Source organism: Bos taurus, chromosome 20, assembly GCF_002263795.3.
Source record: "Bos taurus isolate L1 Dominette 01449 registration number 42190680 breed Hereford chromosome 20, ARS-UCD2.0, whole genome shotgun sequence".
Classification (NCBI taxonomy): Eukaryota; Metazoa; Chordata; class Mammalia; order Artiodactyla; family Bovidae; genus Bos; species Bos taurus.
Window position 1 is genome coordinate 22,576,415 of NC_037347.1, and position 14,185 is coordinate 22,590,599.

A 14,185-nucleotide genomic window follows, 5' to 3' on the forward strand; every position below is an offset into this window, starting at 1 on the left:
GAAGAATTTATTTACAGGGCAGCTATGGAGAAACATATACAGAGCATAGACTTATGGACATGGAGAGAGGGGAGGAGAGGGTGAGATGTATGGAAAGAGGAACATGGAAACTTATATTACCATATGTAAAATACATAGCCAACAGGAATTTGCTGTATGGCTCAGGAAACTCAAACAGGGGCTCTGTATCAGCCTGGAGGGGTGGGATGGGGAGGGAGATGGGAGAGAGGTTCAAAAGGGAGGGGATATATGTATACCTATGGCTGATTCATGTTGAGGATTGACAGAAAACAACAAAATTCTGTAAAGCAATTATCCTTCAATAAAAATAATAAATAAAAAAAAAATCTACCAGGTTCAAGAAAGAGAAGGCAGTTCAGTCATCTGTGTTTAGCACATGCCTGACTGCTGTATTATACTGTGTAGAACACAGAAGTCTTTGGCCATACTCATCCCCTTCTTCCTTCCTTTCCAAAATTCAGAAAATACATGTAAATTTCTCTTGCTGGTGAGCAAGGCCATAGAGATCTTAGAGTTGGTTGTGGTGGATACACGTGGCATACCAATTCTGGTCTCCAGCTTCGAGTTAGTTGTGAGGGGACAGCGGTGTCAGTAGTAACAGCATCTCCCCGTGTTCAAGATCAGAGTTAAAACTGTATACCGTTGAGATAAATGGTCCAGTGATGCATCCTTGATTTCCTTGTCAGTCCTCCCAACAGTTTTGTAAGCACTCCATTCCCTTCACTAAATCCCTTTCAGTTGGAAATAACATTATGAATGTGTTCTGTTGTCTGGACTCTGACTGATGTGATTCCCCACGGTGAGGTAGGGAAGGGCCAAGATCCACTTTTCCTATGCTCCACTGCATCCCTAACAGCAAGCACAGATCTGGCAGGAGCAGGTTCTCAGTTTTTGACTAAGTGTATTGAAAGTTATGAGATGAATGTGGACATACATACGCATATACATACAGTTAAATAATTCAAAAGATGTCATAAGGCTATATATGGTCAAGAGCCACCTTTTCAGTAATGAGTGTTATATTGTCATAGACTAGTGGTTACTCTTGCCTACAGTATCCATGGAAGATTCGATGCATGCTAAGTTGCTTCGGTTGTGTCTAACTCTGTGCGACCCTTTGGACTACAGCCTTCCAGGCTCCCATCCTTGGATTTCTCCAGGCAAGAGCACTGGAGTGGTTTGTCAGGTCCTCCTCCAGGGAAGATTCGATGGAGAAGTCTTAATATGGAGAGATTGGATTCTGAGGGATACGTAGAAATTGGATAGGAAAAAAAAAAAAGAGTGGGGCATTTTAGAATGAGTCCTTACTGCTAATATCACTATCCACTGATGACTAATGTGTACTTGCTCCTGAAATGAGGATTAAGTTCCCTTTGAAATGCATATGGGGTTAAAAGTGAAGGGAAAAGGTCTTGGCATGATGTTCCTGGGTTTTGCCAAACCCTAATGTTGTGTTTGGAGCACTTCTCTGCCCTGTAGACCGCAAGAATTCCCCTGTCCCCATCCCATACCCACATCAAGCTTGTTTCTGAATCTTCTGGGAAGCCACACATTCAGCAGTCAGATGTCTGATCCTGCTTCAGAACAAGCTCGTGTTCAACCAGCAGAAATTTCCATTGGAAGCTTTTGCCCAGCATGTTGGCTAATAGCCTCTGGTCCCCCTGAGTTCCAGAAGTGGGTGAAAGGTTTGGCGGACAGATATCTATTCATCTTACAGAGATCACAAGGATAGTGACATGATTGACAACTTCTCTACCTGCCAGTCAAGCTGGTCAGTGTCATCAGAAGGCCACAAGGTTAAGGAGATCTTCTTTACATGGGAAGCAACACAATCAACACAAGTTTCTCATTTCATGGTTTAGCTATAACAACAAGTAACTAATGCCTTTCAAAAACGGAATATAGGGAAATTTTGGAATTGTGTTAAGAAAACAAGCAAGAGTTTACAATAATTTGTAGTCCAGACATCAGATTGACTGGGAATAATGGATCACAATAAACTGTGGGAAATTCTGAAAGAGATGAGAATACCAGACCACCTGACCTGCCTCTTGAGAAATCTGTATGCAGGTCAGGAAGCAACAGTTAGAACTGGACATGGAACAACAGACTGGTTCCAAATAGGAAAAGGAGCATGTCAAGGCTGTATATTGTCACCCTGCTTATTTAACTTCTATGCAGAGTACATTATGAGAAACGCTGGACTGGAAGAAACACAAGCTGGAATCAAGATTGCCGGGACAAATATCAATAACATCAAATACGCAGATGACACCACCCTTATGGCAGAAAGTGAAGAGGAACTCAAAAGCCTCTTGATGAAAGTGAAAGTGGAGAGTGAAGAAGTTGGCTTAAAGCTCAATATTCAGAAAACGAAGATCATGGCATCCGGTCCCATCACTTAATGGCAAATAGATGGGGAAACAGCGGAAACAGTGTCAGACTTTATTTTTTTGGGCTCCAAAATCACTGCAGATGGTGACTGCAGCCATGAAATTAAAAGACGATTACTCCTTGGAAGGAAAGTTATGACCAACCTAGATAGCATATTCAAAAGCAGAGATATTACCTTGCCAACAAAGGTCCGTCTAGTCAAGGCTATGGTTTTTCCTGTGGTCATGTATGGATGTGAGAGTTGGACTGTGAAGAAGGCTGAGTGCCGAAAAATTGATGCTTTTGAACTGTGGTGTTGGAGAAGACTCTTGAGAGTCCCTTGGACTGCAAGGGGATCCAACCAGTCCATTCTGAAGGAGATCCGCCCTGGGATTTCTTTGGAAGGACTAATGCTAAAGCTGAAACTCCAGTACTTTGGCCACCTCATGCAAAGAGTTGACTCATTGGAAAAGACTCTGATGCTGGGAGGGATTGGGGGCAGGAGGAGAAGGGGACGACAGAGGATGAGATGGCTGGATGGCATCACTGACTCGATGGACGTGAGTCTGAGTGAACTCCGGGAGTTGGTGATGGACAGGGAGGCCTGGTGTGCTGTGATCCATGGGGTTGCAGAGTCGGACACGACCGAGCGACTGAACTGAACTGAACTGAACTGAATCAAGTTAATCAGAGATGCGGTTGTTGTATAAGACAGACAACAAATGTCTGTAGAAGCTTTTCAAGGTTGCAAAACCTGTTCTTACATCACATTCAGGTTAACAAAAGGAGTTGATGAGTGAAGCAAAAGCTGTGTCTTCTCTACATCTTCTAAGAAGGCACCAGAACACTTAAGAAGATGAATAGCTGAGGGCTGGGCTGTTTCTCTGGACCCTCAAACTTTGTTTGACTGATGTGAATTCTCTCTCTCTCCTGTGTTTAAATGAAGTCACGTTTGTATACCAATGGCTTAAAATTAGGAAACTCCTAATTTTAGGGGAGAAATACGGGAATCCAAAACTGCCATATTTGTAAGACATTGCTTTGCTCTTTAAGCTAACCCGCCATTCTATTGGGCTATTGATTACATTTCTTAATCTCTCTAAACTTCAGTTTCCTCATCTGTAAAGTCCTTGTTGTAAGGTTAAATGAAAAAATATTGCTTAGCTCAGAACCTGACATGGAGTAGACCCTTAGTAAACATCAGTCACACTTAAGCTGTTATATCAACATATGGAAGGCTATCAGTTCAGAGAACTGTGGAGAGATGAATTGCTGAACCCTGATAGATTAGAGATCATAAATCTTGGAATGACTTCTGGTCTTGGCCCCTGGCTTGTTGTGTAACTTCAGTTACTTGTTAAGTCCAGGGGTGGGGAGAGACAGGACTTGGCATGACAGCAGGTTATATGATAAGGGTTTGGAGAGGGTGTAATTGACCAGAAGCTCCATAGGACATAGGTAGATTGCTTACCAGAGTGACTCAGTCCGAAGCTGAGTAGGTTTGTAGGATCCATAATAGGGAGGTGGTGGCTTGAGCAACAGGCTTTGAGAAGAATAGGGACAAGCTAGTGTATGAATGGGATGATGAATATTCTCTGAACAGTATTTCCTGCGGTCTAGTAAAGGACTGGGGAGCCTGATGCGCTGCCGTCTGTGGGGTCGCACAGAGTCGGACAAGACTGAAGTGACTTAGCAGCAGCAGCAGCCCTCCCATGCAGAAGGCAACGGCACCCCACTCCAGTACTCTTGCCTGGAAAATCCCATGGACGGAGGAGCCTGGTAGGCTGCAGTCCATGGGGTCACTAAGAGTCGGACCCGACTGAGCGACTTCACTTTCACTTTTCACTTTCATGCATTGGAGAAGGAAATGGCAACCCACTCCAATATTCTTGCCTGGAGAATCCCAGGGACAGAGGAGCCTAGTGGGCTGCCGTCTATGGGGTCGAACAGAGTCGAACACGACTGAAGCGACTTAGCAGTAGCAGCAGCAGCAGTAAAGGGATGGAGAGATAGATTTGGGGAAGTGAGGGAGAGGGTAACTAACTCAAGCTTCCAGTAATTTGAGGGTTGTTCCAGGTTAAAAGACGCTTGTTCCTTGGAAGAAAAGGTATGATAAACCTAGTCAGCATGTTAAAAAAGCGGAGACATCACTTTGCCAACAAAGGTTAGTATAGTCAAAGCTATGGTTTTTCCAGTAGATAGATGTGAGAATTGAACCATAAAGAAGGGTGAACACGGAAGAATTGATACTTTTGAACTGTGGTCCTGGAGAAGACTCTTGACAGTCCCTTGGACAGTAAGGAGAGCAAACTGGTCCATCCTAAAGGAATTCAACCTTGAATATTCATTGAAAGGACTGATGCTGAACCTGAAGCTCTAATACTTTGGCCACCTGATGCAAAGAGCCAACTCATTAGAAGAGACCATGATGATAGGAAAGATTGAGAGCAGGAGAAGAAGGGGGCAACAGAGGATGAAATGATTGGATGACATCACCAACTCAATGGACATGAACTTGGGCAAGCTCTGGGAGATGGTGAAGGACAGGAATGCCCAGAGTGCTGCAGTTCATGGGGTTGCAAAGAGTCTGACATGACTGAGTGACTGAACAACAACCACCAGGGTAAATGCTAAGACTACTGGGTGGAAGTCCTGGGGAGTCATTTTCAGCTCTGTTGTCAGTTGGGATGAGAGTGGTGGAACCTTCTGGAAATTAGCAGTGGACTGGGCTATTTTCTAATGCAAACTCGCTAGAACTTTTAAGTTGGGTAGGCTGGTTCCCAGGGAAGCTGAGGAAAGTTCCTGATTAGTAGCATTTGGGAGGGATTCTTAGTATAGTCTTGTGGGTGGAAGTGATAGCCAAGGAAGACTTTCCCAGGAAAAGTGCCCAAGAAGGAGTAGACATTAGGCAGACCCAGTTTCAGATTTGGGTGGGAAGAAGAACCAGGAAGGAGAGAGAGCAGGATGAGAGCTGGGAACTGCAAGTGTAGCTGGCATGAGTGTGATGGAGAGTGATAGTGTGGACTGCAGATCTTTCAGGGCTTTTTGTATTATCTTCAGGAGATAGGACTTTATTCTGAGGGTATGGGAAGCCCCAGAAAGGCTTTAAGCAGGGGAGTGACATGGACAGATGACGTTATACAAGGATTACTCTCACTATTAAGAGCCTAAATAAAAAAAGAAATCAGCCTTTACTGAGAACCCACAGTGAAGCGGGTACTTCAGAAAAGTGGTATCATCCCCCACCCACAATCACCCTCTGAATGCATGTCATAATCAAGGGCATTGAGGATCAGAGAGGTTAAGTGATTGTCTCAACACTGTACAGTTATTAAGTGACTAAGACTCAAAAGAAAATGTATCTCATCTCAAAGTCTATGGTTTGTTCCACTTCAGTAAAAATAGAAAAAATGGCTTTCTTGAAAACGTAATCAAATCTCAAATCCTAGAAAGAATATTACTTGTCTATTCTATTCTGTAAGACTGTGATACATACACACCCGAGGGTGCCTCAGTTCAGTTCAGTTCAGTTCAGTCGCTCAGTCGTGTCAGACTCTTTCCTACCCCAGAATAGCAGCGTGCCAGGCCTCCCTGTCTTATCACCAACTCCCAGAGTTCACCCAAACTCTTGTCCATTGAGTCGATGATGCCATCCAGCCATCTCATTCTCTGTCGTCCCCATCTCCTGCCCCCAATCCCTCCCAGCATCAGAGTCTTTTCCAATGAGTCAACTCTTCGCATGAGGTGGCCAAAGTACTGGAGTTTCAGCTTTAGCATCAGTCCTTCCAAAGAACACCGAGGACTGATCTCCTTAGAATGGATTGGTTGGATCTCCTTGCAGTCCAAGGGACTCTCAAGAGTCTTCTCCAACACCACAGTTCAAAAGCATCAATTTTTCGGCACTCAGCTTTCTTCACAGTCCAACTCTCACATCCATACATGACCACTGGAAAAACCATAGCCTTGACTAGATGGACCTTTGTTGGCAAAGTAATGTCTCTGCTTTTGAATATGCTATCTAGGTTGGTCATAACTTTCCTTCCAAGGAGTAAGTGTCTTTTAATTTCATGGCTGCAATCACCATCTGCAGTGATTTTGGAGCCCAGAAAAATAAAGTCTGACACTGTTTCCACTGTTTCCCCATCTATTTCCCATGAAGTGATGGGACCAGATGCCTAGCTGTGAACAATTCCCCTTTCACATGACCTGCTGCTATAAGACCTTCTTTCTTCTGGCTGGTGATAGACAAGGGACTAACTGACACTCTTTCCCAGGAATTTGGGACTGGGATTCTGAGGCAGCCAGTTTGTCTTTCTTCTAGCTGGACACTTGGTTTACTAAGGTAAACCACATCCCCTCATATGGTGGAGAAGCAAAGGAAATGGGCAGTAGAGAGAGAAGAATGCAGATGTATAAGCAAAGAGGAGACACAGAGATGGTCCTCCCCAGACTTCCCAGTTCCTCTTACAGTCCGTCTAAATTTCCTGAGACCCCCAGTACCGTCATGACATACTTCTCTTGGTTTAAGCTAGCTGGAGTTAGTTTCTGTTCAAATGGGAAGAAATGGATTCATCAGAGTTCCTGAGAGAGCTGAGAAAGGCAGACAGTGAGAGAACGTGGACTCTGCTGCCTCAGGGGCTGAAAATGGTGGAGAGACCAGCTATGCCTTCTCATCGTACCCGAGAGAGTTACTAACCTTGTGAAATTTCTGGGTTTATCATGAGACCAGAGAAGACAGTGGGGTCTGAGAACATCCTGGTGTGGTGTTCCACTGAAGCATTGCACAGGGAGGTTGTGGGGCCCAGGCAAAGAGGAGAATGAGGGATGGAGGCAGGACAATTGTGGGGAAGGGATGGACCTATTTCAAGCCTCAGAAGGCAGGTTTAAGCCAAGGTTAATAAGTCTAAGAGAGCAGAAAGGCTTGAGCAGATATCTGGTTTATAATCGAAGTCAGAGGCTTAACTAATATAATACTGCCAAGTTCTATTTATTTTAGTTTTTAAAGTTTATTTTTAATTGGAGGATAATTGCTTTACATGGAGAAGGCAATGGCACCCCACTCCAGTACTCTTGCCTGGAAAATCCCATGGATGGAGGAGCCTGGTAGGCTGCAGTCCATGGGGTCACGAAGAGTCGGACACGACTGAGCGACTTCACTTTCACTTTTCACTTTCATGCATTGGAGAAGGAAATGGCAACCCACTCCAGTGTTCTTGCCTGGAGAATCCCAGGGACAGGGGAGCCTGGTGGGCTGCCGTCTATGGGGTCGCACAGAGTCGGACACAACTGAAGTGACTTAGCAGTAGCTTAGCAATCGATTTACAATGTTGTGTTGGTTTCTGTCATGCAACAACTTGAATCAGTCATAAGTATACGTATGTCCCCTTCCTCTGGATATTCCCTCCCACCCCCGACCCCATCCCACCCCTCTAGGTTGTCACAGAGAACCAGGTTGAGCTCCCTGTGTTATATATACAGCAACTTCCCATTAGCTATCCATTTTACATATGGAAATGTATATATTTCAGTGTTGGTGGGATGAATTAAGATATTGGTATTTTATTTTATTTTTAAAGAAGCAGTGCATGAAAGTATTCTTGTAAAAATCTAAGTTATAAATATATGTGGAGTTAAAAAAAAGGAAAGCACCCCCATCTTCATCACCAAGTATTTAAGAGTGAAATTCCAGGTGGAAGCTGGCCAAGCCCTGAGGGCGAAGTGTCCCTGGCCGCGAGAAGCAGGTGAGAGATGAGCACTGTTCTTCCTCCTGGGGGATGCATTAGCAATGTTTATGGAAGGATTTGCTTTTAGTTAGCATCCAACAAGCATCAAAAAGGTTAAAAAGGGTGCATGTTCAGTTGTGTCTGACTTTTTGCGAGCCTAGGGACTGTAACCTGTTGGGCTCCTCTGTCCATGGAATTTTCTGGGCAAGAATACTGGAGTGGGTTGCCATTTCCTACTCCAGGAGATCTTCCTTATCTAGGGATTGAACCTTTGTCTCTTGCGTCTCCTTCATTGGGAGGCAGATACTTTAAAGCTATGCCACCTGGGAAGCATATTGAAGCATTATTTGCTATCTCATAAAATACTTTTGTTTATTTTTTGAGAGAAAGGTGCAGGGATTTCTTATATATTCCCTGCCCCGCCCCCCACCACACCTTCAAAGTCTCCTCCATTATCAACGTCTCCCACCAGAGTGGTACATTTGTTACAACAGATGAACCTCCATTGAAACATCCTAGTCACCCACAGTCCATAGTTTAAATTCATTCCTGGTGGTGTAGATTCTAAGGTTTGTACAAACGTATAAGGACATGTATCCACCATTACAGGGTCATGCTCTGTGCTGCACCTTTTTCTGCCTATCCCCACTCCCAACCCTTAGCAACCACTGATCTTTTTACTTTCTCCATAATTTTGCCTTTTCCAAAACATCGTATAGTTGGAATCATATCCTGGAGCAGGATTCTCAGCCTCCTCATCTCTTCCCCACAGTGGTATAGGCAAGAGAGAGAGGGCCCTGTGCCCACCAACCTCCGTGGTGCCCCGCTCCTGTCCCCACCCAGACTAGCCCCTGCTTCAAGGAAGCAGGTGGAGCTGCTGCTGCTGCTGCTAAGTCGCTTCAGTCGTGTCCGACTCTGAGACCCCATAGACGGCAGCCCACCAGGCTCCCCCGTCCCTGGGATTCTCCAGGCAAGAACACTAGAGTGGGTTGCCATTTCCTTCTCCAATGCATGAAAGTGAAAAGTGAAAGTGAAGTCGCTCAGTCGTGTCCGACTCTTCGTGACCCCATGGACTGCAGCCCACCAGGCTCCTCCGTCCATGGGATTTTCCAGGCAAGAGTACTGGAGTGGGGTGCCATTTCCTTCTCCAATGCATGAAAGTGAAAAGTGAAAGTGAAGTCGCTCAGTCGTGTCCGACTCTTCGTGACCCCATGGACTGCAGCCCACCAGGCTCCTCCGTCCATGGGATTTTCCAGGCAAGAGCACTGGAGTGGGTGCCATTGCCTTCTCCTCAGGTGGAGCTAGTGGCGGCTTATTCCCCAAATCCCACTTTGTTGCCTGGCAACCAAGCCTTTTTCAAGTGTTTCTGAGTGAGTCATTGGGAAAGGGACCATCAGAAGTTTGAATTTTTGTCTTTTGACAACTATTCTGATACGGAGTTTTCTCTATACTGATATATTGATTATAGATATATCTCTATATGGAAGGTTTTCCTCAGTTTGAAGGACTGGCCAGTTGGGACTGGCTGGGAGAACCTTTTCATATTTTTCATGTTCATGGGATTTTCGTGGCAAGAATACTGCAGTAGTTTGCCATTCCCTCCTCCATAAAGAGGCTGAGCACCAAAAAACTGATGCTTTCAAATTGTGCTAGAGAAGACTCTTGAGAGTCCTTTGAATTACATGGAGATCAAACCAGTCAGTCCCAGAGAAAATCAACTCTGAATATTCATTGGAAGGACTGATGCCAAAGCTGAAGCTCCAATACTTTGGCCACCTGATGCGAAGAGTCAACTCCTTGGAAAAGATCCTGATGCTGGGAAAGATTGAAGGCAAAAGAAGACAGCAGCAGAGGATGAGATGGTGAGATAACTTCACCAATTCAATGGACATGAGTTTGAGCAAACTCTGGGAGATAGCGAAGGACAGGGAAGCCAGGTGTGCTGAAGTCCATGGGGTCGCAAAGAGTCGGACACAACTTAGCGACTGAACAATAACAACAGGTGGACCTTGTGTTTGTCTAGGGGAGATCTGGGGCATCAGAAAAGTGTTAGCAACCAGCACAGGAGGTATCGCCAGAGTTCAGTTTGTTTATTTATTGATTTAAAAATGAATGTTTTAAAAACTAAGACAAACAAAAATTTTAGACAAATATAAATAAATAAAAGCCTCTCTCTTTCCTTGCCCCCAGTCCCAGTGAAAATTTATGTCCCCACTCCTAATTACGTGTCGAAATCCTAACCCCAACGGTGATGGTATTAGGAGGTGGGCCTTTGCAAGATACTTAAGTCATGAGGGAAGAGCCCTTATATTAGCACTCTTACACAAGAGAGACTTCAGCCCCTTCCACTGTTGAGGACACAGCAAGAAGGAGGTACCAGCTATGAAGCAGGAAGAAGACTCTTACCAGAAGATGACTCTGCTGACGCCTTGGTATCCTTGGGGATGGAAATTGATGATCCTTGGGAGTGGAGGTTGATATTTCTATGCCTCTTACAGCAGGTTTTATTAGATAATATTTCTCACTGAAATGCAAAGAAGAGGAAGGAAAATTTGCAAGATGTGAATGCTATGAGAATGAACTATTTGGAACCCTGGCCAAATTCCTGCATTTGACCTCTGTCTCAGAAGTTGGTTTTCCAGCTTTGGCTTCACCCTTCTTTTTTTTCCCCCAGGTATCTGACTCTTGGACATTTTGCATCTGACGCTCTTTTCTACCAGAGGAAAAAGAGGTTTATTACAAGCCAAGCCGTCTTGCCGTTTACTAACCACTGAAGATTTATTATGGCGACGCGCCAGTGCTAATGTACTCAATTCAAGGTTTGGGATTACATGTAAATCTGGGGTCAAGCTAACAACTGAGAATAGAGATGGGAATAAAGATGGGAGGGGAGGAGCAGGGTGTGGCAGAGCAGAGCAGTGGTGGGCGGTGGAGGATGGGAAATAAACAGAGGAGGCAGTGAGGTGACAGTCTTATGGGCTCAGCTGCTGGAATCACCCCTACTGTAGAAACAGTGAGAGTCCTAACAGAAGAGAGGCATTAGTCCCTAATAGCTGGCTGGTAGAATCTGTGAGGCAGTTAGTTACCCAGGCTGGAAATTGGGGGGTTAAAAAGTTGGGAGACGTGAATGAGAGAAAACTCTTGCCCTGCTGAAGAGGGTGGAGGGCTCAGCGCACGTCCTGGGGGTTGTTGTGAATGCAGACTTTCTCCAAGCTGATTAAATGGAATTAACTCCACAGCCTGGGATCTTACAACCTCCTGTTGCTCTCATCTGTCCAGACCCTTGTTCTACCTCTTCAGAGCCTCCTGGAACCCTGAGGAATTTATTAATGAGGTCCAATTACGGGAAATTTCAGGTTTTTAATAAACTTCGGATGCACAGCTGAAGGGCTCGGCTCAACCCCCCTGAGAAAATGTACATTACACAAGATTTCAGATGAACTGCACACTTGATCTCCCTACCGATTCTCCCATCCAGCCCTCTCTCCTCTTCCCATCATCCATAACATCTCCGCCCTTGCTCTCCTGTTTCCTTCCCCTCTGGCCTCATCTTCCCTCCCCCAGGTTTCACAGAGCACCGTGGACTTCAGCTGCTCCTTATTTTAAAACCAGCAGAACACATAGAGCTCTGCTAACCGATGGACCTGGTTGGAGTCTGTCCAACCCTCCCAAGCTCTAATTTGTGGCTTTCTTTCCTAGGTGTACTGGAAAGACTTTTCCTGGCCATTTCCACCCTTGGTGACTGCTAGCAAACAATCTTTGTTTCCTCTTTGAGGATATTTTTGAAGACAGATTAGAGGCTTGGGGGGAAAAAAAAAAAACACTCGGAATAACTCTTTAAACAGGTTTTCCAAACACTAGAGGAAGGAAACAAAGGAGGTGGGTGGGAGCATCAGCCCTGAATAATGTTCTATTCCTCATCCTGTGTTGCCTGGGGCCCTGCGCGGCTTGGGTTCTCCTCAGCCTGTGGAAACTTGGCGAACTTCCGGGGCTTGGTCTCTGCAGAGGCGGCTCTTCACCCTGGGAGAGACGGGCCCTCCACCAGCTGCTGTGGGAATGGCACATCTGGCATTCCGGCAGCCACTTCCTCTCCAGGGAGAAGCCTGGGCTCCACCCTGTGTGGTTTCACAAAGTGATGCTGGGGCTCCTGGGAAGGGCAGGAGCGGCTGTGAGCTGTGAACATCCTCCCGAACTCCTGTGGGGTCTACAGGCTCCGCTCAGCTGATTAAACAGTTTGCATCTGGGGCAGACATTTAAAGGGACCATTGCATGGCATGGCCAGATTTTTCATAGAAAGTCCAGTTTAAAAAATAAAGAAAAAAGCAGCAGCATAGAGGTAGACTGGAATAGTGGTCTTCAGAGGTAGTAGCCTCTTAAAGCAGTCCCCATCCACTCTAGTTGGCAGGGATCTCTTCAATATATCTCCATTCTTTTGGTTGCAGGTGACGGGAAAACAACGTGATCAGTATAGATTGAACAGATGAGGGCATTTACCAGCTCCTGAAATCACAGTGGAACTATAGCTCATGTGAAAGTCGCTCAGTCATGTCTGACTCTTTGCGACCCCATGGACTGTAGCCCGCCAGGATCCTCTGTCCATGGGATTCTCCAGGCAAGAATACTGGAGTGGGTTGCCATTTCCTTCTCCAAGGGATTGTCCCAACCCTGGGATCGAACCCAGGTCTCCTGCATTGCAGGCCAATTCTTTACCATCTGAGCTACCAGGGAAGTACAGAAATATAGCTGGGTCTCAGGAATGAATGGAGACTGGGGTGTGCTAAATCGGGGCTGTACTGGTTCTCAAGAGCTGATCATTCAATTTTCAGGAATTTTGTGAGCACAAGCACTGTTAAAAATTAAATTATATAAACTCGTGAAAAAATTGAAATAAACACAAAGGTAGTAAATTGGTAAAACTCATCACTTTCTGATAATTTTACTGCTCTTTGCTATTATCTCTGCTCTTGACATTCCTTATATCTATTGTATGTGTCTGGTGGAAACACTATAGAAAGGTGAGCTATTGCTCATCCCTTTCCAACTCTGTTTTTCTGTGATGTTAATTTCGAAGCTTGAAATTGGCCATGGTGGAAGCCTTTGCACCATAGAAATTCTCAAATGCTACAAATCTGGGCTTGATCTACTGCTTTGTTGTTTGTCTAGAATCTAGACTGAAGGATATGCAAATTAAATTTAAAAGTAAGTCACATTTGTAGTTGTTACATTGTGAATGGCATTCAAAAGAATGAGAATATAATTCCTTCCATTTTTGAAATCTATTCTCTGTGGTCTTTGATCTAGGACAGATCTGCACATAGCCACTTACTTGGAACATATATCATTAGTTGTGCCTAGCCGGTAGGAACTTTATTGTTTTTATTTATTTAAAATTTTTTAAAAGTTTATTATTATTATTTTTTGGCCATGCTGCGAGGCATGCAGGATCTTCATTCCCCCACCAGGGAAATTGAACTGGTGCCCCCAAGAGTGGACGCGCAGAGCAGTAACCACTGGGCAGCCAGGGAATTCCTAGAACTTGGTTTTTATTGCCTGTGTTTCACTTGGAGGAGAGACAACCATTATCCTCTCCACTGTACTGCATCGCTTTTCTTGGTGGTGGGAGAGAGATTTGTATTATCTTGGTGCCTCTCAAATCACACCATTATACTTGTATATAATACCACACCATTATATGTGTCTCTGTGTGTGTATGTGTGTTTATCCTCATTTGGGCTTCCCTGGTGGCTCAGACAGTAAAGAATCTGCCTGAAATGTGAGAGACCTGGGTTTGATCCTTGAGTCAGGAAGATCCCCTGGAAAAAGGAATGGCAACCCACTCCATTTTTCTTACCTAGAGAATTCCTTGGACAGAGAAACCTGGCAGATTACAGTCCATGGGGTCGCAAAGAGTGAGACACGACTTTCACTTCCACTACTTTTCACATATGCTCATTTATACCATAAACATTTAAAATACACTCATTTAATGCTTAAAACTAAATGCTTTTCTTAGAAGTGTATTGCTTTTCTTGTTGGTAAGAGAGAGACTTGCAGGTTATCTTAAAGAG

The 14,185-nt window shown here is 44.8% G+C and overlaps 1 long non-coding RNA gene across 1 annotated transcript in view; it reads left to right on the forward strand.

Moving 5' to 3' along the window:
- LOC112442995 (uncharacterized) overlaps positions 1–14,185 on the forward strand; it is a 50,404-nt gene that overhangs the window by 15,445 nt on the left and 20,774 nt on the right. The window contains exon 2 of the long non-coding RNA XR_003031236.2: positions 10,792–10,936. This is a non-coding gene — a long non-coding RNA (uncharacterized lncRNA). The remainder of the gene's footprint in view (positions 1–10,791; positions 10,937–14,185) is intronic.